The sequence below is a fragment of the Loxodonta africana genome, chromosome 3 (assembly GCF_030014295.1).
Source record: "Loxodonta africana isolate mLoxAfr1 chromosome 3, mLoxAfr1.hap2, whole genome shotgun sequence".
In the NCBI taxonomy this organism is placed as follows: Eukaryota; Metazoa; Chordata; class Mammalia; order Proboscidea; family Elephantidae; genus Loxodonta; species Loxodonta africana.
In genome coordinates, this window is record NC_087344.1 from 211788390 (window position 1) to 211812065 (window position 23676).

The window sequence follows — 23676 nt, forward strand, 5'->3', positions numbered from 1 at the left end:
AGAGATATTCTGGCCCAGTCTCCTTAGAAATTAAATTAGATTATGTCTAAGGACTCTTCAAGAGGAAAATTCTAAGCTGCTATGATCTTTGATCAAACTGTCACTTTATATACTGTCGTCTCCATAACCCGGGCCCAGCTCTCATGTCCTCACCCTGCCAAGGAAGACAAGGGTTGGCCAGGATAGGAGCCCATGGGGTCTTTCAGGTTTGCCCTATCCAAGGAGGAGAACTATGTTACGCCCTTTCATTTCTGTAAGTTTTATTCTGAGGCCCAGCTCAGATGAGTGTGGGAAGAGGAGGGGAAGATGCAATTCTAGCAGCTTCTGGTTTTATGGGGGCTGAAACACTCTGACTCTTGGAAAAAAGCAGAAATAAGAACTTCTTGGTGAAAAAAAAAAACCGAAAAACTCTTGTCTGTGTTTCAAGATTAAGAGGAACACAAAATTTATAGGCAAAGAGAAGCAGAAAGAGTAGAAATTTTACAGGACTCTAGGCTCTGTGACATGACCTTAAAAGCTCAGTAGGACTTAGAGTGGTACACTGGCCCAAACACTGTCTTTGAACTTGTAAGACTAAAAACAACTACAGTGTACACGTAGGGAGCATTCTCTAAGTACCAGACAATCAATGCTCTCCGCAACTCTGAGGTAGGTCCTGTTAATATCCCCCTATTTTCGGATGAGGAAACCAAGGCTCGGAGAACTGAAATAAACGGCTCAAAGTTGTAAGTGGCAGAGCTGGGGTATGAAACCAGGCAGGCTGACTTCAGAACCCATTCTCTAACGCACTACACTATATTGCCTCCACACTGAATGAATGAATGGGTAGATGAAGCATTTTGCTCACGTAACAAAGTCTTCCTTAGGCATGGAATGGCAATGAGGCATGGCTGAAGGCTTGCCGGATATTTGTCATCCTTGGGTTAGACAACCATACTATGAACCAAACCAGCTGCCATCAAGTCGATCCCAACTCCTGGTGACCCCATGTGTGTCAGAGTAGAACTGTGCTCCATAGGGTTTTCAATGGCTAATTTTTTAGAAGTAGATCACCAGGTCTTTCTTGTGAGGCACTTCTGTGGGTGGACCTGAACCTCCAACCTTTCAGTTAGCAGCTGCGTGCATTAACTGTTTACATCACCCAGGGACTTCTGATTAATTACTACGTTATCAGGCGCTGTTTTGGTGTTAGACATACAGCGAGGAAAGAGACAGACACAGTTCACCCTCAAGGAGTTTATAGTTCAGGGGAAATACGGGCACTAATATACTCATTATGAGGGGATGGGTGTTCTGAAAAGGAAATTATGGCATGCCACGGGAGCATATAAAAAAAGGCCCTAATCTACAGGTAAGTATTATTATTCTCCCTGCGTGAAGAACCTGGGGCACAAAATGGTTAAGTAATTTGCCCCATGTTCCCTCTCCCCATTTTGCACGACCTCCTCTGGGGGTGGAAAAGCTGGCAGGTTGAAAAGCAGAAGTGACGAAGTTTCTTTATTGAAGGAAGCTTGGTTCTACGCGATTCACTCTAAATTCCGGGGCAGAGAAATGCAGCTCCAGGGGCCTCTGCCAATGAAGACACCGCACGGCTTCCGTTGCGATGGCAGTCAGCGAGACATGTCAGCTCTCTAAGCATTTCATTATTCACAGCTTTGCAAGGGTAAGTCTGCTGCATAAATCAAGGTGGTTCTTTGCACATCCATTCCAGTCTCTAAAATGTCATAGAGAAACATTTTCCTATCTCCTTTCTCCTCCTCCCCTTGCTCTGGCTCTGCGCTTCTCTCTCAAGGTCATGGTTTCTCAACTTCGCTGTATCCAATTTTATGATTAAACTCAGTACACTGTTGGTATTCTCTAGTTCCTGAGAGTAAGAGAATAGAGGAAAGAGAAGCAAGTGGCAAGTGGCTTTCTCTCATTTCATTCTCACTTTCTAGAGATTTAATTAGTTCCTGGCAATGGGTAACAGCTTCTCAGGGACCTTGGCGTACATACGGTAGAAGTGGAAAAAAATCTATAGGGAAACACACGTTTTTCTTGTCTGTGTAAACATACCAGCACTCCTCTGGCCTTGGGCTAAAGAAAGAGGCATTTCCCAGTGACCAAGTACACACACACACACACACATCACACACACACAGACAAATCAGTTGCCAGCTGAGTTGATTTCAACTTATAGTGACCCTCTGCGTGTCAGGGTGGTACTGTGCTCCATAGGGTTTTCGGTGACTGATTTGGGGGCAGTAGGCCACCAGGCCTTTGCCTGGATGAACTTTTGGGTTAGCAGCTGAATGGATAATTCTTTATATTACTCAGAGACTCCACAAGTACAAAAGAAGGAAGGGAATAAAGGGTTCCCCTTGGGGGGGGGCCCATGGTGGGTATCAGGGAGCGGGTGAAGCATTTATTCGGCGGAGACCTGGCAAAGTAGCATCAGTTCCCGACAAAGAACAGCCACTTTAGGTTGCTTCAACAGGGTGCAAATTCAATTCCTTTCCCGGTGGTACATATCCCAGTTCTACTTTCTGTGTTTTGTAAACCTTTGTTGCTTCATTGAATGTACGATGCCTTTCTACTTCCCACCATTCCTTCACATCACAGCCGTCCCTGCAGTGGGTGGGAGTGATTACTCGTAGTTTTTCTGATGGGAAACAGATCCTCGAGAAAGAAAATGACTTGTCCAGGGCTCTCCAGCCCATAAGTAACAGCTGTGACTTAGAGCCTGTAGCCATTAGAGGCCACAGAAAACCAAACCCAAACCCATTGCCAGTGAGTGGATTCTGACTCATAGTAGGACAGAGTAGAATTGCCCCATAGGGTTTCCAAGGGTGTAAATCTTTACGGAGGCAGACTGCCACATCTTTCTCCCTGTGGCACACCACTGCACCACCAGGAATCCTTCACAGAAAAAATCCTTAGCAGCCACAGAGCAGACAGAAAATACAGGCAAGAAAATGTCCTTCTCTGAAAACTAACCTGCAAACTTACCATTTGCTGAGGGCTCAGTCACCTTTCTCTTAAAACCAGCTGACTTATAGGAGCCTACTAGATGGCATCTAACAACAGCAACTTTTACTGAAAATCTTACACTCTGCTGATGTTTTAAACATGGCTTATTAAATCCAAAAACAGACAAATTTATATGAAAATGAGGTTCATACTTCAATTGCAAGAGTGAACTGTTTGATTACAAAATCCCAAATGCCTTGATCAGGGATTCTATGTGAAAATAAAGCTGAGTTTAGCTTTCTGATTTAAAGTAGGACACTAGCAACACTGTAACACACATATAGGAGATCTTTCAGAGGTGGCTATCATCGGGCAAGCTGGAAAAGGTGGATCCAGTGTACGGTTGCCAGATAAAATGCAGGACACCCAGCTAAATTTGAATTTCAGATGAGCAACAATTGTTTTTTTAGTGTAAAAAAATAAGGATATCCCAAATATTTCATGGGATACCTGTACTAAAAAAAATGATTAATTGTTTACCTGAAATTCAGATTTAACTGAGAGTCCTACATTTTTGTTTACTAACTATGGCAACCCTAATCCAGCATTTTAAAATTAACACCTAGTCCTAGATATTAGAATTGTAAATAGAATTATGAAAACAATGCCTTTCCAAAACATATGCTCAACAAATAATTATATAAGACTAATAAAGTAGAGAGCTCTGGTGACACAATGGTTAAGCACTCAGGTGCTAACCAAAAGGTTAGCAGTTCTAACCCACCCAGTGGTTCCACAGGAGAAAGACCTAACAATCTGCTTCCGTAAAGATCACAGCCTAGAAAACCCCGTGGGGAAGTTCTACTCTGTCACATGGAGTCTCTATGAGTCAAAATTGCTCAACAGCACCTAACAAAACCAACAACTTCCTATATAGTAAATCTATCTGTTTGCTTGGTTCCAAGACTTTGCTGCACATGGGAATCACCTGTGGGTATTTAGAACCACTGCTACGTGGTTCCCAGCCCCACTCCTCCACATACACACAGTCTGATGTATCGGTATGGAGTGCAACCTGATCACTGGCATTGCAATTGCTAAAAGCTCCCCACCCAAAACCAAACCCATTGCTGTGGAGTCAATTCTGACTCACAACGACCTCATAGGACAAAGCAAGGCAAGATTGCCCAGTAAGCAAGGTTAGTATGGGCCTACTTGAATGTAGTGAACAATTTCACCTGTTTTCATTTGAATTTCAGATAAACAATGAAAACCCATGTGAAATTGGGTTACACAAGTAAGCCCATGAGTATCTCACTTAATGTAAGTTGGTGTGTACCATGCAACAGAGTAGAACTGCCCATAGGGTTTCCAAGGCTGTAATCTGTACAGAAGCAGACTGTCATATCTTTCTCCTGTGGAGCATTGGTGGGTTTGAACCGTGAACCTTTCAGTTAGCAGCTAAGCACATAACCACTATGCCAGCATATTGTAATATGCTGCAAACCATGGGTTTATATGGATGATTTGTAATAGGTATTCAATAAATGCCATTGAATGAATGAATGAATGGAAAAAGAAAACAGAGAGAACTCCACTTCCATAGACATTTATCTTCCCATTTAGCACTCCATCTCTGACAAGGAGGCTGGGTGGGGCATAAGCAGGGCCTGGTAACCCTTTGTGCTCTGATTATTATCACTGTGTAACAAAATACCCCAAAACATAGTGGCTTAAAATAATAGTTAACTTTATCCTATTATAATTTTGTGGGTTGCCTGGGCTCAGCTGGACAAATCTTACTTAGGGTCTTTCATGAGATTGCAATCAGATAGTGCTGGGGCTGAAGTCATCTGAAGGCTAAACTAGGCTGAACATTCTAGATGGCTCATTCACATAGATGGTAGTTGGTGTTGGTTTTGACGGGGAACTTACCTGGGGCTATCAAATGAAGAACCTACATATATCCCCTCCATGTAGTTTGGACTTTCCACAGCATAGTGACTGGTCCTGGATATAAGCTTTAGGGGGCTGGTATTGGGTTTTTAATGGTTACAAAGGACAAGTGATTACATCTAAAGGCATTTGAGGTGAACAGTTGTAATAGAGTTTGTGATGGTTAAGGTTGTGTGCCAACTTGCCTGGACTATGATTCTCAATGGTTTGGCTGTTATGTAATGATATAGTTTGGCAGTTACATAATGATGTCATAATGTATATAGTGATACAATGTAATCGCTTTCATGATGTAATCGGACAATCAGTTTAAAGGGGAGTTTCCTCTGGGGTGTGGCCTGCATCCAATATATGGAAATTCTGGCAAAACCCCTGGCTTTTGCTCACTCTGGATCCTGTATCTGGTTCATCATCATCTGACTTCCAGTTTTGGAAACTTGAGCCAGCAGCCTGCTGTATTGCCTGCCTGTCTTGGGATTTGTTGCCTTCAGCAGCCTGTGAGCCAGCAGCTTGCCATCTTACCTGCCAATCTTGAGTTCATCAGCCCTTGCAGCTACGTGAGTGAGGAGAAGCCTCCAACCTGATGCCTGACCCACAGACTTGGGACTTGCTAGCCTTTACAACCACATGAGCCATTTCTTTGAGGTAAATCTCTCTCTCTATATATACATATACACACTTCACTGGTTTTGCTTCTCTAGAGAACCCAGCCTAGGACAGAGTCTCCTACTTATTGCTGAGATGTTTGAAGGCATACCCTGTCCATGAAAAAACAATTGGTAGAAGATCAATCAATGTAATCCATCACATAAATAAAACAAAGCAAAAGAACCACATGATCATCTCTATTGATGCAAAAAGGCATTTAATAAAATCCAACATCCTTTCTTGATAAAAACTGTCAGCAAAATAAGAATAGATGGGAAATTCCTCAACATAATTAAGGGCAAACAGCCAACAGTCAATATTATTCCTAATGGACAAAGGCTGAGAGTCTTCCCCTTGAGAACAGGAACAAAACATTTATTCAATATTCTACTGGAAGTCCTAGACAGAGAAATAAGACAAGAAAGAGAAATAAAGGGTATCCAATCAGTAACAAAGAAGTAAAACTATTTCTACTCACAGGTGACATGACCCTATACACAGAAAATACCAAAGATTCCACAAGAAAGCTACTGGATCTAATAAAAGAATTCAGCAATATTGCAGAGTATAAGATCAGCACACAAAAAATTAGTTGGTTTCCTTTACACTAACAAGGAGAATTCTGAAAACGAAATCAAGAAAACTATATCATTTGCAATAGCTCCCAAATGATAAAATACCTAGGCATAAACCTTACTAGAGACATAAAGATTTCTACAATGAAAACTATAAAACACTACTACAAGAGACTAAAAGAGACCTACATACATAGAAAGACATTCTGTGCTCATAGATTGAAAGACTTAATATCGTGAAAATGGCTATTACTACCCAAAGCAGTCTATAGATACAATGCAATCCTGATCCAAATACCAACAATATTCTTCACTGAAATGGAGAAACTAATCACCAACTTTTACATGGAAAGGAAAGAGACCCCAAATAGCCCAAGCAATATTGAAGAAGAAGAACAAAGTAGAAGGCCTCACACTTCCCAATCTCAAAACATACTACACAGCAACAGTAATCAAAACAGCCTGATGCTGGTTCAGTGATAGACACATAGACCAGTGGAATAGAAGTGAGAAACCAGAAATAAATCCCTCCATCTATGGACAACGGATTTTCAACAAGACATAAAAGTCAATATAATGGGGAAGAAGCTCTTTATTAAATGGTGCTGCAAAATTGGATAGCCTCGTGTACTTGCAGGACCCATACTTCACACCATATACAAAAATCAAATAAAAATGAAGACCTAAATGTTAAAGCTAAAACTATAAAGTTCTTGGAAAAAAACGTAGGTACAAACTACGGAACCTAATTAAATATATATATATATATATATTTATAATCAAACTCAACTATAAATGCACAGACAGTAGAAAACAAATAATGTAACTGGAATCTCATAAAAATTAAATACTTATACTTATCAAAATACTTTATCAAAAGAGTAAGAAGACAACCCCGTAGACTGGGAAAAAAAATCTTCAGAAACGACATATCCAATAAAGGTCTAATCTCTAAAACATATGAGAACTCCAGCAACTCAACAACAGAAGACAAACAACCCAGTTAAGAAATGGGCAAAGGACATGAACAGACACTTCACCAAAGAGGACATTCACATTCAAGTGACCAATAAATGCATGAAAAGGAAAGATCCTTGCAATCATTAGCCATTAGAGAAACAAAAATCTAGACGGGAGTACATGGGAACTGTATTTCTGTGCAAATTTTCTGTAAACCTAACATGACTGTGAAAAAATAAGTTCTGATATTTGTACAAATAACAACAAATTTTTAAAAATCCTGCTAAAATGTCACCAAGAAAACCCAAAAAACAAAAAACAACAAATGCTGGTGAGGATGTGGAGAGATTGAGATACTTATCCACTGCTGGTGAAATTGTAAAATGGTACAAACGCTATGGAAAACGATATGGCACTTCCTCAAAAAACTAGAAATACCTTATGATCCAGCAATCCCACTCCTACATATATACCCTAAACCAAAAAACAATTCATTGCAATTGGGTTGATTCTGACCCATAGTGACCCTAGGGGACAGAACAGAGCTGTTCCATAGGATTTACAAGGCTGTAATCTTTAAGGAAGCAGACTGCCACATCTTTCTCCCATGGAGCTGCTGGTGGTTTCAAACCTCCTACCCTTCAGTTAGCAGCCGAACACTTAACCACTGCACCACCAGGCCTCCTTGATATATACCCTAGAGATCTAATAGAAGAGACATGAACAGACATATGCACACCTATGTTCATTACAGCATTATTCACAGTAGCAAAAAGACGGAAACAACCTAAGCATCCATCAAGGGATGCATGTAATATATACATACATACTGTAGAATGCTATGCAACCATAAAGAATAACGATGAGTCTCTGAAACATCTTATAATGTGGATGGATCTGGAGGACATTATGCTCAGTGAAATAAGTGAATCACAAAAGGACAAATATTGTAAGATCTCAATTTGATAAAAAGATAGGAATAGTTTTACATACCAAAACAAATGTTCATTAGTGGTTACCAGGGATGACTGGGGGTGGGGGAAGAAGAGAAATAGCTCTTTACATAGTAGATACTTGTCGTATTTGATGATGGTAAAGGTAACACTGAATATGGGTGAAGTGCACACAGCTTGACCAGGGTAAATGATGTCACTAAGAAGTACACAAGAAACAAAGGAAATTTTTGGTAAATGGTGGGGATGACATAAATAATTTTGCAACAGCAACCAAAAAATATATGTGTGGTTTCATATGTATGTATACATATGTGTGTATTATATATATGTGTGTATGTGCATATGTAGATATACATACATGTATGTGTATGCATGCATATATATTCGGATAAATAATAAAGCACATAACTGACACAGTTGCAGATACTTCTTAGATATAACCAAACACCTCCCAGGATTAGTTTTCTGGATTAGTCTTGTGGAACTACTAAGTCAATTGGCATAATATAGCTCATAAAGTTTACATTCTACATCCTAGTTTGGTGAGTAGTGTCTGGGGTCTTAAAAGCTTGTGAGCAGCCATCTAAGATACAACTATTGGTCTCTACTCACCCAGAGCAAAAGAGAAAGAAGGAAACCAAATACTCAGAGAATAAACTAGACTACAGGACTAATAGTTTACATGAACCACAGCCTCATCTACTCTGAGACTAGAAGAACCAGATGGTGCCCATCTACCGCTACTGACCATTCTGATCAAGGCCACAATAGATTGATACTGATAGAATATGAGAGAAAAATATGAAACAAAACTCATATTTTTAAAAAGTCTAGACTTACAGGACTGGTTGAGACTAGAGGACTCCCCAGGACTATTGTCCTGAGATACTCTTTAAACTTTGAACTGAAACTGTCTTCTGAAATCACCTTTTAGCTAAATAATAGCTTGGCTCATAAAATAAAGAGTATCACCAATGAGTACTGTGCTTCTTTAAAAAAACATCTGTAAGAGACCGAATGGTCAACGATTACTCTAAAACAAAGGTGAGAAGGTAAGGGAGCAGGGACACTAGATTACTAGAAATGGAACAACTAGAATAGAAATATTGAGATTGTTGATACACTGTGAAAAATATAATCAATATCATTGAACAATCTGTGGAGAAATTGTTAAATGGGAACCTAATTTGCTGTGTAATCGTTCACTGAAAACACAGTAAAACATTATTTAAAAAAAAAGAGATTGGAAAAACTCCACATACTTACTGAAGAATTGGCAAGGATCTAGCTACCCACTGGCACCCTGAATGGAAAATGTGTCAATCGTAAAAATTTAGAATCTCAAAATTGCGTATGGAGTGTGTCATGGACTGGATTATATCCCCCCAAAAATAAGTGTATCAACTTAATTAGGCCGTGATTCCCAGTATTATGTTGTTGTCCTCCATTTTGTGATTGTAATTTTATGTTGTGAAGATTACGGTGGGATTACAACACCACCCTTACCCAGGTCACCTCCCTGATCCAATGTAAAGGGAGTTTCCCTGGGGTGTGGGCTGCAGCACCTTTTATCTCTCAAGAGATAAAAAGGAAAGGGAAGCAAGGAGAGAGCTGGGGGCCTCATACCACCAAGAAAGCAGCACCAGGAGCAGAGCACATCCTTTGGACACGGGGCCCCTGCACATGAGAAGCTCCTCAACCAGGGGAAGATTGAGGACAAGGACCTTCCTCCAGAGCCGACAGAAAGAGAAAGACTTCCCCTGGAGCCAACACCCTGCATTTGGACTTGTAACCTACTAGGCTGTGAGAAAATAAATTTCTCTTTGTTAAAGCCATCCACTTGTGGTAATTCTGTTATAGCAGCACTAGATAACTAAGACAGAGTGGTTGCAGGAACCTACCCATGTGATCAGCAAACCCAGATTTATAAATTAGCACAAAATCTGCTGCAGATCTGGTGAAAACCCTCATGCAAATGTGAAATTACTTTGTAGGTACACTCCCACAAACCATCAGAATCCCCACTGAAAACTACCTCCATTAAAGATTAACTTATAGGAGTGGGGCCAAGATGGCAGAGTAGTCAAACACTTCATGTCGATCCTCTCACAGCAAAGACCTGGAAAAACAAGTGAATCTGATATATATGACAATCTAGGAACCCTATGCATCAAAGACAAAGCTGAAGAATAGGACTGAGTGACAGGCGGAAGGAGAGACAATTCAAAAACAGCAGAAAGGGGAATTATGGATTGCTGGATTGCCAGTGTCCTACTAGCTGAATCTGCATAGCACATATATATTGAGGCAAGCAGCAGCATCCCAAGCCAAAATCTACCCCATCTGGTTCAGTTAAGCAGGAGTGACTTTGCACATACCTCCAGAATCAGACAGGAGGGACACCGGACCTGCAAAAGTTAAGTGCATGCTCCCAACCCACAGTATGTACCACAGCCCTAACCTCACCAGAGCTTCATGGATTAAGGAGCATTCCTGTTCCCTCATTCATCCCCCTCCCATTCCAACACCAGTCCATCAGCATTCAACACCACCACACCCTCTAAGCAGGGAGCTCAAGGCCCTGGTCCTGAGGCACACGCCCCTTCACCCAGCCATAGGCACAAGGGGTCCTTGGGCCTGCAGTGACCTCCATCCCCTCTGATCACCTGCACCAGTGCCATGCCAGCCAACTCAGCACAGCACCCACATGTAGGCATAAGGTGGGCAAGAGTTCTCAGCTGAAGCCCATTTTCACCAGCAGTAGCCAAGTTGGAGCTGCAGATCTGTGACATTCAATACCACCCCACCCCCTAAACTGGTAGCTCTAGGCCAAGCCTGAGGCTCTCAGCCTGGTTTAAGCCAAGCCACTGGCATAGGGGATTCACGGACTTGCAGTCCCCTTCACCCCCCTCGATCACCCACACCAGTGCCTTACTGGCCACCCCAGCAGGTCAGCCCTCATTAGGACAAAGTGGGCTGGGTTCCCAGCTGAAGCCCATTTTCACTTGCAGCAGTCAGGTGGGAGCTACAGATTTGTGGAATTCAACACAGCCCTACCCCCTCAGAGGGGTCTCAACCAGCCACACCAGAGGTCTGAGGGTCAATGGTAACACCCACTCCATTCAGCCATCCTCAACAGGGACCTGAGAACAAGTGGTGCCCTCCAATGCCACCAGGCAATGGCACCAGGTGCCTAAGAACCAGCTTCACTACACCTCCCGCAATGAGCTCTAGAGGATAGGTGCGTGCCCCCTACCCGGATACCCAGGGACATCAACAGCCCCCTATCTTCCACCCCACATCGCCCTACTGAAACCTGTGCCTGCTCCAAACACTCTGAAAACCCCCATACAGTCTTGCCCATCCAGGACTGTATGTGCGTCTCCAGACTGCCCAATCAGTGACTAACTACACGGGCACCTACACCCCAATTGTCTGGCAAAAAGCAGAGCACACACACAACACCAAACGCAATGACCAGGGAGAACACCCCTTCTCCCACAGCCAGGGGAACAGCAGGACAGATTTATTGCCTCCGAAGTTCCGCCTATATCCTCAGCAGCCTCACAAAAATAGTAAACAGACTCCTGGTTCACACATCTAGTATCTGCTCCACCCACCTGGAGACAAGAGGTGAGAGCTGCAATGTGGCCAGATTAACAACCAGAGCAGCATACATGTCCAGCCTACTTGGATATATCAAAACAAAAATTCAGGATGCAGTAAACAAACATACAATAAATAAATAAATATAATAACTTCTTGATGTCTCAGAGACAACAGTCAACATCAAATCACATAAAGAAGCAGGAGAGGATGGTTCTAGTAAACAACCAAAATAAAGAACCAGAAAACCTTCTGGAGGAAGATATGGCAATGGAGCTACCTGACAAAGAATTCAAACTACTAATATACAGAGTCCTCCAAGATATCAAGAAGGAAATTAGGAAAACACAGATCAAATCAAGGAACACATAGATGAAGCAATTGAAGAATTCAGGAAAACAATACAAGAACAAAACAAGAGAATAAATAAGCAACTAAAACCATACAAAAACAGCAACTAGAAATTTAAAAGATGAACAATAAAATTTCAGAATTAGACAACTCAGTGTAAAGTCGTAGGAGCAGAATTACGACAAAGGAAGTCAGAATTAATGAGATTGAAGATAAATACCTTGACATCCATTTGTTTGAGGAAAAATCAGAAAAAAAGAATGAAGAAAACCTAAGAGTTACGTGGGATACTATCAAGAGGAAAAACCTATGAGTGATCAGAGTGTCAGAATAGGGGATTGGGGAGGAATGGAAAACACAGAGAGAATTGTTGGAGGTTTGCTGGCAGAAAACTTCCCTAATATCATAAAAGGTGAGAAGATATCAATCCAAGAAGCTGAACGAGCTCCATACAGGATAGGCCCCAAAAGAAAGTCACCAAGACATATAATTAAACTTGCCGAAAGCAAAGACAAAGAATCCTGAGAGTGGCTAGGGATAAATGAAAAGTCACCTACAAAGGAGAACCAATAAGACTGAGCTCTGATTACTCGACAGAAACCATGCAGGCAAGAAGTCAATGGGATGACATATATAAAGCCTTGAAGAACGAAAATTGCCCACAAAGAATTATACCTCCAGCAAAACGGTCTCTCAAATATGATGGCAAAATTAGGTCATTTCCAGATGAACAGAAATTAAGGGAATATGTAAAAACCAGACCAAAATTACAAAAAATATTAAAGGGAGTCCTCCAGTTAGAGAACCAACACCAGACAACTAGGGCACAGGACAGATCAACCAGATAGCAACCCAGATAGGGAATTTACAAAAACCAAATAAAGCTAAAAGACTGAAAATAAACCAAAAAAAACAAACCCACTGCTCTGGAGTCAATTCCGACTCATAGCAACCCTACAGGACAGAGTAGAACTGCCCCATAGAGTTCCCAAGGAGCATCTAGTGGATTCGACCTACTGACCTTTTGGTTAGCAGATGTTGCTCCTAACCACTATGCCACCACGTTTTGAAAATAGGGAACCAGAAATATCAGTATGTAAATGAAGACAACATCAAAACAAAAAAGAGGAAATAAACAGTGTAGTCATAGAACTTCCATATGTAGAGTAAGACAAAGTGACATCAAGAAATAAAAGACTGATTTAAACTTAGAAAAGTGAAGGTAAATTTCAAGGTAACCACAAAGGAAGCTAACAAAGCTATCCACCAAAATTAAAAAGGAGAAAAACATAAAGTCTCAGCAAACACAAAATCAACAATAATGGGGAAAAAATCCATAAACAGAAAGCCCAGAAAATTAAGTGGAACAAAGAAACCATCAACATTGCACACACACACACATACACACAACAAAATGACGGCAGTAAACTCATACCTATCAATAATTAAACTGAATCTAAATGGCCCAAATGAACCAGTAAAAAGACGGAGTGGTAGAATGGATTAAAAAACATGATCCATCTACCTGCTGTCTACAAGAGACAAACCTTAGCCACAGAGACATAAACTAAAACTCAAAGGAGGTAAAAAAATATATCAAGCAAAGAATAACCAAAAAGAGCAGTAATGACAATACTAATCTTCAATAAAATAGACTTTAAATCAAAATTCACCAAAAAGGATAAGGAAGGACATTATATAATGATTAAAGGGTCAATACGCCAGGAGGGTATAACCACAGCCAATGACAGGGCTCCCAAATACAAAAAACAAACTCTAACAGCATCGCAAAGAGAACTAGACAGTTCTACAAAATAGTAGGAGACTTCAACACACCACTTTGGTGAAGGACAGAACATTTAGAAAGAAACTCAATGAAGATACAGAAGATCTAAATGCTGCAGTCAACCAATTTGGCTTCTTAGATGTATACAGAACACTCCACCCAACAGCAGCAAAATACACATTCTTTTCCAATGCACATGGAACATTCTCCAGAAAAGCCTACATTTTAGGCCACAAAGCAAGCCTTAAAAAAACCGAAAACATCAAAATAATACAAAGCATCTTCTCTGATCATAATGCCATCAAAGTAGGAATCAATAAAGAAACATCAAGGAAAAGAAATCAAATACATGGAAGCTGAAAAACACCTCATTTAAAAACTACTGTGTATTAGAAAAAATCAAGGATGGAATAAAAAAATTATAATACCAGATGAAAATGAAAACACATCTTACAAAACTTTTGGGACACGGCAAAAGCCATTTTAGAGGTCAATTTATAGCAATAAACACATCAAAAAAGACGAAAGGGCCAAAATCAAAACATTAACCCTACAACTGAGAAAAATAGAACGGGAGCAGCCAAGAAGCCCTCAGTCACCAGAAGAAAGGAAATAATAAAGATTAGAGAAGAAATAAATGAAAGAGAGCAGCAAAACAATACAAAGAATCAGCAGTACCAAAACTTGGTTAATCATAACAAAATACTATGAAAAATCATACTCCAACAAATTTCAAAACCTAGAGGAAATGGACAAATTTCTAGAAACACACTACCTACCCAACCTAACACAAACTGAGGTAGAAAAACTAGAAAAACTAAACAGGCCCATAATAAAAAAAGAGATTGAACACGTAATAATAACAAAAACTCCCCCCCCCCCCAAAAAAAAGCCCTGGCCCAAATGGCTTCACTGGGGAATTCTACCAAACTTTCAGAGAAGAGTTCACACTAATACTACTTAAGCTATTTCAGAGCATAGAAAAGGAAGGAATACTCCCAAATTGATCATATGAAGCCAACATAACCCTGATATCAACACCAGGAAGAGAAATCACAAAGAAAGAAAATTACAGACCAACATCCCTCAAGAACATGTTCTGTTGTTCGGTGCTGTCAAGTCGGTTCTGACTCATATCGACTCATATTTTTTTCCCTCCTTTGAGTTTTAGTTTATGTCTCTGTGGCTAAGGTTTGTCTCTTGTAGACAGCAGGTAGATGGATCATGTTTTTTAATCCATTCTACCACTCTGTCATATCGACCCTGTGTACAACAGAATGAAACACTGCCCAGTCCTGCGCCATCCTCACAATTGTTGCCCATTATCGCAGCCACTGTGTCAACCTATCTCCTTGAGGCTCTTCCTCTACTTCACTGACCCTCTACTTTACCAACCATGATGCATGATGTCCTTCTCCAGGGGATTGATCCTTCCTGTTAACCTGTCCAAAGTATGTGAGATGTAGTCCTGCCATTCTTGTTTCTAAGGGGCTTTCTGGCTGTGCTTCGTCCAAGACAGATTCGTTTGTTCTTTTGGCAGTCCATGGTATGTTCGGTATTCTTTGCCAAAACCATACTTCAAAGGCGTTAATTCGTCATGTTGCTTATTCATTGCCCAGCTTTTGCATGCATATGAGGCTACTGAAAGCACCATGGCTTGGGTTAGGTGTACCTTGGTCTTCAAGGGGATATCTTTGCTTTTTGACACTTTAGAGAGGTCTTTTGCAGCAGATTTGCCCAACACAATGCATCATTTGACTTCTTGACTGCTGCTTCTATGGGTGTTGATTGTGGATACAAGTAAAATGAAGTCCTTGACAACTTCAATATTTTCTCCCTTTATCATGATGTTGCTTATTGGTCCAGTTGTGAGGATTTTTGTTTTCCTTATGCTGAGGCGTAATCCATACTGAAGGCTGTACATATATGCAAAAACATAGATGCAGAAATTCTAGCCAACAGAATTCGATAAAAAAATAAAAATTTGATAGCATATCAAAATAAAATAATACATCATGACCAAGTGGGATTTATACCAGCTATTTTTTTTTTTTATGCAGGGATGATTCAACATTAGAAAATCAATCCATGTAATCCATTACATAAAACAAACAAAAAAAATCACATGATCATATCAATCAATGCAGAAGAGGCATTTGACAAAGCCCAGAACACATTGCTGATAAAATCTCTCAGCAAAATAGGAATAGAAAGTAGATTCCTCCACATAATAAAAGGCATTTATACAAAGCAAACAGTGAACATCATTCTAAACTGAGACTGAAAACAATCCCCTTGAGAATGGGAATCAGACACGGCTGCTCTTTATCACCACTCTTATCCAACATCGTGCTGTAAAACCTAGCTAGAGCAAAAGGCAAGAAGAAGAAATTAAGGCCATCCAAATCGGTAAAGAACAGGTAAAACTATCCCTATTTTCAGATGATATAATCTTATACACAGAAAACCCCAAAGAATCTACAACAAAGCTACTAGAACTACCAGAAGATTTCAGCAAAGTAACAGGAAACAAGATTAACACCCCAAAATCAGTTGGATTCCTCTACACCAACAAAGAGAACTTTGAAAAGAAAATCACTAAATCAATACCATGTACGATAGCCCCAAGAAGACAAAGTACTTAGGAATAAATCTAATGGGGACATAAAAGACCTATACAAATGAAACTACAAAACACTAATGGGAGAAAAATGTAGAACAGAATTCAAATTCATGTAAAAAGACCAGGCTTACCGGTCTGACAGAGACTGGAGGGACCCCAGAAACTACGGCCTCCGGACACTCCACTAATCCAAAACTGAAACTATTCCTGAAGCCCACTTTTCAGACAAAGATTAGACAGGCCAGTAAAACAAAAAAACAGCACACGTGAGGAACGTGCTTCTTAGTTCAATCAAATATACAAGACCAAATGGGTAGCTCCTGCCCAAAAGCAGGACAAGAAGGCAGAAGGGACAGAAAATGAACAAACTGACACAGGGAACCCAGGGTGGAAAGACGGAGCATGCTGTCACATTGTGGAGATTGCCACCGATATCACAAAACAATGTGTATAAATTTTTGAATGAGAAATTAACTTGAGCTGTAAACTTTCTCCTAAAGCACAATAAAAAATAAAATAAACGTCTGTGATGAGGAAATTCAGTCTATGATTAGCAAACTTTGCCTGAAAGTACCTTTATTTCACCTTACCTTGAAATAATAGTTGATCATTTTGAAGATGTTTTTGGTATTACTCTGTGAATAATCTGCCTTTTCTTATAAATTTATTCTTCCTCATCTTTGTTATTCTTTTGTTTCACTTTACCCTCCTTCGAATTTCTGGAGAACATTTAATATAAGGACTCATATCTTTATTTAGTTCTGGAAAATTCTAAGCCAGTATCTTTTTAAATATTATCTCACTCTCACTCGCACTAGCAGACGTATATTAAATCTTCTCATTCTAATCTCAATTTATCTGACTTTCTCTATAGTATAGCCCATCTATCATTCTTTGTTGCATTCTGAATGCATTATTCAGATCTAGCTTCCATTAATTAATTGTCTTCAGGTGCATCTAATTTTCTGAGTTTTCAATGTAATGACCATATTTTTTATTTCTTGAAATTCTGGGTTTTTTTCTGCTTTTTGTCTCATACTATTAAGTGCTTGTCTTCTGATTTCTACACTTTCTTTTAATGTTCTAAAATAAACTCTAGTACATGTATTTTCTCATTCTTTTTTTTTACAGTTTTCCCAAATGAGCATTTTCCTGTCTGTGCCATCTGCTAAGTCTTCCTCAATATTCAAGCAAAAACACATTTACTTGTGCTAATTATAATTTTAATCATAAGCTAATCTTTTTTTTATATATATATAATGCTTTAAACCACCCAAACCAAACCCACTGCCGTGTGTCAGAGATTGAATTGTGTCCCCCAAAATATGTGTCAACTTGGTTAGGCCATGATTCCCAGTACCGTGTGGTTGTCTTCCATTTTCTGATTGTAATTTTATGTTAACATAAAATTTTCTATTTTGGACCTGGGGTCCCTATGTGGAGAAGCTCCTAGTCCAGGGGAAGATTGATGAGAAGGGCAACAGAAACAGAGAGAAAAAGCCTTCCGCTGGAGCTGACATCCTGAATTTGGACTTTTAGCCTACTTTACTGTGATGAAATTAACTTCTCTTTGTTAAAGCCATTCACTGTGGTATTTCTGTTATGGCGGCACTAGATGACTAAGACATCGTAGAGTTGATCCTGACTGTTAGCAACCCTATAGGACAGAGCCGAACTGCCCCATAGAGTTTCCAAGGAGCACCTGGTGGATTTGAACTGCTAAACTCCTATAGTGCTTTAGGTGAAATTCTACAGCTCAAGCTAATTTCTCTTTCAAATATTTATATGCATATTGTTTTGTGATGTTGGGTGCAATCCCATAATGTGATAGCATACTCCCCTTTCCACCTCCAGTTCCCTGTGTCCATTCATCCAGTTCCTGTCCCTTCCAGCCTTCTCATCTTGCTTTTGGGCAGGAGTTGCTCATTTGATCTCATATATTTGATTAAACTAAAAAGAATGTTCCTCAGTGTGTTATTGTTTCTTTTACAGGCCTGTGTAATCTTTGTCTGAAAAGTGGGCTTCAGGAGTGATTTTAATTCTGGGTTAGCAGAGTGTCCAGGGACCATAGTCTAGAGGGTTCCTCCAGTCTCTGTCAAACCAATAAGTCTGGTCCTTTTTTGTGAATTTGAATTTTGTTTTACATTTTCTCCTGCTCTGTCCAGGACTGTCTGTTGTGATTCCTGTTAGAGCCATTGGTGGTGGTAGCTGGGCACCACCTAGTGCTTCTGGTCTCAGGCTAGCGGAGTCTCTAGTTCATGTGGTCCTTTAGTCCTTTGGCCTAGTATGTTCCTTGTGTCTTTGGTTTTCTTCATTCTCCTTTTCTCCGGACATATTGGGACCTATAGGTGTATTTTAGATGACCGCTTGCAAGCTTTGGAGACCCCAGGCACTACTCACCAAAGTGGAAGGTAGAACATTTTCTTTATGAACTTTGTTATGCCAGTTGAACTAGATATCCCCAGAAGCTATGGTCCCAAGACCCCGGCACCACCTACTTGTTCCCTCAAACAAGGATGTGTCTATGACACTTCTATGCTTTTGCTTTGATCCAGTAGTGCTCACTTCCCCTACATTGTGTGTTGTCCTTTCCCTCACCGAAGTTGACGCTTGTCTACTATTTAGTTGGTGATTTCCCTTTCCCAGCACTCCCCACCCTTGTAACCACCAAAGAATTTTTTTTTTCTGTAGGTAAAAGTTTTCTTGAGTTCTTATAATAGTGATCTCATACAGTATTTGTCCTTTTGTGATTGACTTATTTCAGTCAGCATAATGCCCTCCAGATTCATCCATGTAGTGAGCTGTTTTGCGGATTCATCATTGTTCTTTACCATTGCATAGTATTCCGTTGTGTGTATGTATCACAATTTGTTTACCCATTCATCTGTTGATTGGCATTTAGGTTGTTGCCATCTTTTTGCTATTGTAAAAAATGCTGCAATGAACATGGTGTGCATATATCTATTTGTCTGATGGTTCTTATTTCTCTAGGGTGTATTCCTAGTAGTGGAATTGCTGGGTCCTATGGTATTTCTATTTCTAGCTTCTTAAGGAAGCATCACATCGTTTTCCAAAGTGGTTGTACCATTTTACATACCCACCAGCAGTGTATAAGAGTTCCAATCTCACCACAACTTCACCAACATCTGTTATTTTCTGTTTTTTTGATTAGTGCTGTTGAATCTCATTGTAGTTTTGATTTGCCTTTCTTTAATGCGTAATGATGGAGAGCATTTCCTCATGTATCTGTTAGCTGCCTGAATGTCTTCTTTGGCAAAGTGTATATTCATATCCTTTGCTAATTTTTTAATTGGATTATTTGTCTTTTTATTATTGAGGTGTTGAAGTAGTCTATAGGTTTTAGAGATTAGACACTGATCGGACTTGTCATATCCCAAAATTTTTTCCTGGTCGGTAGGTTGCCTGTTTACTCTTCTGGTGAAGTCTTTTGATGAGCATAAGTTTTTAATTTTTAGGATCTCCCAGTTATCTAGTTTCTCCTCTGCTGTTTGTGCATTGTTATTTATGGTTTTTTATACTAATTACGCCATCTTTAGGGCCCCTAGCATTATCCCTATTTTTTCTGCCATGGTCTGTATCATTTTAGATTTTATGTTTAAGTCTTTGATCCATTTTGAGTTACTTTTTGTTTATGGCATGAGGTATGGGTCTTCTTTCATTTTTTCATAGACAGACATCCAGTTATGCCAACACCATTTATTAAAGAGACTGTCTTTTCCACATTTAATGGACTTTGATCCTTTGTCAAATATCTACTGCTCATAGATGGATGGATGTACATCTGGGTTCTCAATTCTGTTCCATTGGTCTATGTGTCTGCTTCTGTACCAGTACCAGGCTGTTTTGACTACCATGGCTGTATAATAGGTTCTAAGATCAGGTAGTGTGAAGCCTTTCATTTTGTTCTTCTTCAATAATGCTTTACTTAACTGGGGACTCTTCTCTTTCCATACACAGTTGGTGATTTTTTTTCTCCATCTTGCTAAAGAATGCTGTTGGAATTTGAACCAGGATTGCATTGTATCTGTAGATCGCTTTGGGTAGTATTGATATTTTCACAATGAATCACTCCTGCGAACAGAACCATTAGCCCCTCCACTCCCAACTAATGAGCTGCATCTAAAGCACCTTTGTCTGGGACATTACCTGAGGTAGAAGTTTTACAAGACAACGCTGAATGTTCTCAGAACACTTCCCCACCGATTTTGACTTCTAGACCTATAAATAGACTTAAGTCCCAGAGTGCCCTAAAGGGTGAAGTACAAAGTGTAACTCAGGAGGAGGTACACTATACTCCAAAAGAAATTCTTGACTTTTCTAATATGTACAAACAGAACCCTGGGGAGCATGTGTGGGAATGGTTATTAAGCGAGTAGAATAATGGTACAAAGGAACATAAAGATGGATCAGTCTGAGTTCACTGATATCAGCTCACTAAACACACATTCTTCATTCAATATTTCAGCTCGAGAAGTTAGGAAAAGATCTAACAGTTTTTTTGATTGGGTTGCTGAAGTATGGATTATGCAGCAGCCTAAAATAAACCAAGCTGAAGTGCCAGACCTGCTCTGGTATACTGTAGAAGGCATCCAAAGCCTTAGGGAAATTGGCATGCTAGAGCAGATTTATCAGGTTAGGCCCACAGGCCCACACATACAGTACCCAGAGGACACACCTTTTACCACAACCGAGAGGATCATATTTGCAAAGAGAGCTCCAGCATCCTTGAAGAATGCTGTGATTGCTATATTATGTAAGTCAGATTTGACAGTGGGAACTGCCCTAACTGAAGTGAGATACCTAATTGCAATGGAGCTGATTGGAGCCCGTGGTGGTAGGGGCCAAGTGGAGGCACTCGATCGAAAAAGACAAGGTGGGTGTGGTTACCATAATGGACCGCAGAATCAAAGTAGTAATCAGAATACTCTGACTCGTATGGACTTACCGCCTTGGCTACTTAGTCATGGTGTCCCTAGGAGTGAAATAGATCAGAAATATACTAAATATTTCCTTGTCTGTACAAGCAGGTAAATTCTAGGTCAAATAAATAGCAGTCTAACTCAAATCACCAGAATAGAGAGTCACAGCCCCTCAATCATTTCCCAGACTTGAGCAAGGTTACAGACCCACAGCCCCTTGATTGAAGGGAAGATGGGGTCCCCTTGAGGAAGGCCTCCAATACACTGCCAAAAAGATGTACTATTAATCTTTCTCCCAGCCTTCCCCAAAGGGATCTATGGTCTTTTACATGTGACTGTTCACTAGGGAAAAGGGAATAATCAGACTTTTCCAGGATTACTGGATACTGGCTCTGAACTCTGGGCTCTGAACTGACACTAATTCCAAGAGACCCAAAACATCACTGTGGCCCACCAGTCAGAGTGAGGACATATGGGGGTCAGGTTACTAATGGAGTCTTAGCTCATGTTAGTCTCAGGGTAGGTCCAGTGGGTCCCTGAACCCATCCTGTAGTGATTTTCCCAGCTTCAGGGTGCATAATTGAAATAGATACACTCAGACACCAGTAGCACCCCCACGTTGGATCCCTGATGAAGGGAGTAAGGGCTATTATGGTAGGAAAAGTCAAGTGGAAGCCATTAGAACCATCCCCTACCTAGGAAAATAGTAAACCAAAAGCAATACTGCATTCCTGGAGAGATCGCAGAGATTACTGCTGCCATCAAGGACTTGAAGAATGCAGGGGCGGTGATTCTCACCACATCCCCATTCAGCTCACCTATCTGGCCTGTGCAAAAAATAGATGGATCTTGGAAAATGACAATGGATTATTGAAAACTTAACCAGGTGGTGACTCCAATTGTAGCTGCTGTTCCAGATGTAGTCTTATTGCTTGAGCAAATTGATACATCTCCTGATACCTGGTATGAAGCTATTTATCTGGCTTATGCCTTTTCTCCACACCTGTTTTGAAGGACCATCAGAAGCAGTTTGCCTTTAGCTGACAAGATCAGCAATATGCCTTTGGTTGCCTACCTCAGAGATACATCAAATCTCCAGCCCTATGTCATAATTTAGTCCACAGGGACTTTGATCACCTTTCCCTTCCTCAAGACATCACACTGGTCCATTACATTGATGACATTATGCTGATTGAACCTAGTAAGGAAGAAGAGTCAATGACTCTGGGCTTATTGGTAAAATAGTTGTGTCCTAGAGAGTGGTAAATTAGTTCCACAAAAATTCATGCTCCTACTACCTCTGTGAAATTTTTAGGGATCCAATGGTGTGGGTCATATCAAGATATTTCTTCTAAAGTGAAGGAAAAGTTATTGCATCTGGCTCTTCCCACAACTAAAAAGGAGGCACAATACCTAGTGGGCCTCTTTGGATTTTGGAGGCTGCATATTCCTCATTTGGGTGTGTTATTCCTCATTTCTGCCATGTGTCTATCAGTTTGTGGGGGCTTGCATGTTGCTGTGATGCTGGAAGCTATGCCACCGGTGTTCAGATACCAGCAGGGTCACCCATGGAGGACAGGTTTCAGCTGAGCTTCTAGACTAAGACAGACTAGGGAGAAGGACCCAGCAGTCTACTTCTGAAAAGCATTAGCCAGTGAAAACCTTATGAATAGCAGCAGAACACTGTCTGATATAGTGCTGGAAGACGAGCCCCCCAGGTTGGAAGGCACTCAGAAGATGACTGGGGAAGAGCTGCCTCCTCAAAGTAGAGTCAACCTTAATGATGTGGATGGAATAAAGCTTTTGGGACCTTCATTTGCTGATGTGGCATGGCTCAAAATGAGAAGAAACAGCTGCAAACATCCATTAATAATCAGAACCTGGAATGTATAAAGTATGAATCTAGGAAAATTGGAAATCATAAAAAAAGAAATGGAACGCATAAACATCAATATCCTAGGCATTAGTGAACTGAAATGGACTGCTATTGGCCATTTTGAATCAGATAATCATATAGTCTACTATGCTGGGAACGACAGCTTGAAGAGGAATGGTGTTGCATTCATTGTAAAAAAGAACATTTCAAGATCTATCCTAAAGTACAATGCTGTCAATGATAGAATAATATCCATACGCCTACAAGGAAGACCAGTTAATACGCCTATTATTCAAATTTATGCACCAACCACTAGGGCCAAAGATGAAGAAATAGAAGATTTTTATCAGCTGCTGCAGTTTGAAATTGATCGAACATGCAATCAAGATGCATTGATAATTACTGGTGATTGGAATCCGAAAGTTGGAAACAAAGAAGGATCAGTAGCTG

At 40.3% G+C, this 23676-nt stretch overlaps 1 long non-coding RNA gene across 3 annotated transcripts in view; it reads left to right on the forward strand.

Annotated features, from left to right (window-relative positions):
• The first annotated feature begins 253 nt into the window (after window positions 1–253).
• The window catches only part of LOC111751992 (uncharacterized), an 87757-nt gene continuing 64334 nt past the window's right edge, over window positions 254–23676 (forward strand). The window contains exon 1 of one of the 3 annotated variants that reach the window (XR_002787018.2): window positions 254–1663. This is a non-coding gene — a long non-coding RNA (uncharacterized LOC111751992). The remainder of the gene's footprint in view (window positions 1664–23676) is intronic. The other 2 variants (XR_002787017.2, XR_002787019.2) reach the window with 2 other exon arrangements.